This window comes from Octopus bimaculoides, chromosome 1 (genome assembly GCF_001194135.2).
Source record: "Octopus bimaculoides isolate UCB-OBI-ISO-001 chromosome 1, ASM119413v2, whole genome shotgun sequence".
NCBI classification, from domain to species: Eukaryota; Metazoa; Mollusca; class Cephalopoda; order Octopoda; family Octopodidae; genus Octopus; species Octopus bimaculoides.
In genome coordinates, this window is record NC_068981.1 from 85,799,448 (window position 1) to 85,802,283 (window position 2,836).

Sequence of the window (2,836 nt, forward strand, 5' to 3'; positions counted from 1 at the left end):
ATATTACAGGTATTTAGAAACAGGTAATACGAGAAAGTGCAGCATTGACGACAAAACATTGTGGAGTCAATTTTAAAGCTTTGCAGAAACGACAATTTGAGTTTAGCTCACCAATTTGGACATAATTATCATTTTTATAATAATGGGATGGATCATATCTAAAAGCAGCTCCAAGTGTTGTGAAGAACGAATTTGTACGTGGTTTGTTTCTGAGAGTTATTCTATTGGATCTCTGTGTATTCTAGTGTGCTAAACATTGTTTTAATGATTCAACATTAAGTGCTGCAGCATGCCTTTGCTGATCTTAGGAAAGTGTCATCTCCCTTCTCTCTTGAGACTGACGTGCTGCAGCATGCCTTTGATGATTTTGAGAAATTCTCGTCTCCCTTCTATCTTGAGATTCCATCTGACGTGCTTATTTCTTGAGACTCTTGCTTTCGGTTTTCTGCAATCCTCCTTGCTTGATAGGTGTTTCTGGAGAGATTATGTTTTTTCTTTGGTGGCATATTTTTTTTTCAATATTGTAAACAAAGAATTATGAAAATATGAAAAAATATACATTAATCTGTATTTTTGTAAGCAGTTGTATGTATGTAGTATGCCTGTATTTTTGTATGCAGTGTAAACCAAATATAAGCAAATTGTAAATACCTTGCAACCTTGAAACTGCTTTGATAATTATGAACTGGTAATTGAACGGTAGATGTGTATTTCTATATACCTTGGACGTGCTATCTAATTGTTTTTTCTCAAGAGTTTCGCCTCCAGCCGGTTTCGTCACATGTATATGTATGTGTAGATGTGTGTGTGTTTAATAACGTGCGCCACGAACGCGCAGATACCTACACACTCACAGACACATATACACTCACAGACACATACACATTCATATGCAAAATGTGATGATACTCACATGTCCACTCTCACATACGGTCACATACATATAGGAAGAGAGACACATACATATAGGAAGAGAGACACGTAAAAACGAACATTCACGCATGTCATTCGTCACATATGTATATGTATGTGTAGATGTGTGTATGTTTAATAACGTACCCACCGCAGAAACGCACACAGAGTCACAGAGACTCATACACCCATACACATACACTCACAGACACATATACACTCATATACAAAAGGTGACGTCGTTCTCGTCGTGTTATAAAATGTCCTTTACTATCTCGTACGTATCGAACGCGCAAACACACAGACACATACACACTCATATAAAATGTTCTGTACTATATAAAATGTCCTGTACTATGTCTATGAAATGTTACATTATTTTAATGGAAATGAAAAATTACATATTGACAGTTGTGGGGTGTAATACAATATAGTATGAATGACACACAGACACATACATTCACGCATGTCAGACGTCACATATGTAAATGTATATCTAGATGTGTGTGTGTGTGTATGTTGAATAACGTCTCTAACGCGGAAACACACTCAGACACATACATTCACAGACACATAGACACTCATATACAAAATGTGACGTTGTCGTCGAACGCGGAAGCAAACACATACTGACAGACACATACACATTCATACACTCACACACATACACTGACAGACACATACACTGACAGACACATACACTGACAGACACATACACACTCATATACAAAATGTGACGGTGTCGTTGTCGTCGTCGTGGTATAAAATGTCCTGTACTATATTTGACTACAGAAAGATTATAAAATGTTATATTTGTTTTAATCGAAATGAAAAAAAATTACATGTTGACACTCATGGGGTGTGATACTATTACCTTGTAAAATTTGATTTGATTTGGTGGAGCCGTTTGAGAATGCATTAGGAACAGACAGATATACAGAGAGATAAAGAATTATATATATATATATATATAGATTAAGAAATTTATCTATAATAATTATTGTGGCATTTGCTGTTAAATTAACAGTCCATACATATATGTATATATTAAGCACATGTGTTAAATGTTAATTTAAGGGTTAATATTAAATACCTGTAAATACCTGTAAATACCTTGCAACCGCTGCGATAATTATTAACTGGTAATTGAACGGTAAATGTGCATTTTTATATACCTTGGAATTAGTGTTATCACATTGGAATTAAAAGTAAAACAATAAAAGTGAAGCAATATTCACTTTTGACACGTAATACCGAACCAGTTTAAAATATTGCTCTGGGCCCGAATTAGGCAAGAAGTTGGAAATTTGTTTGGTTCATGACATTCCTTGGACCCTAAGTAATGCATGAGTAAAATTTGAATGAAATCGGTTAGATACTTCCCGAGTTTTAGGGATTCATACACACAGACACACATTCTCAGTTTTATATATATAGAAGATATCCGTCAACGAGTTATTAAACATGCAAACTTCATGGTTTGTGGTTGCTGTTGTTTAGTTCCCTGGAGCAGACCTTTGGTCAGAAACAACCCAATAGTGACTATCCGGTCTAATTAAGGACATGTAGGACTAAGTTATCTAATGTGTCCTGGTCTTATTAATAAGACTAGCATGGTTTGAGGGAGATTTAGTTGCTGTTTGTAATAGATCGAGTGTTTCATAGAAACTCTTTAGTTGGCTCGTAACTTTGTATGTGAATAGTTAGAGCAGGGGTCGGAGAACTTTTTTTAACCAATTACCCCCAAATATATTTATTTACACCGACGCTACCCCCTTGATTTGAAAGGAAAAAAAAATCATAGATTCTTTGAATTCAAAAGGTTTATTGATTCTATTTTATTGAATCTATTTTATTGAATCTATTCATATGAATCTATTTACATTTCCATTACATTGGACAGATGCAATGTTGCCAGAAGAAA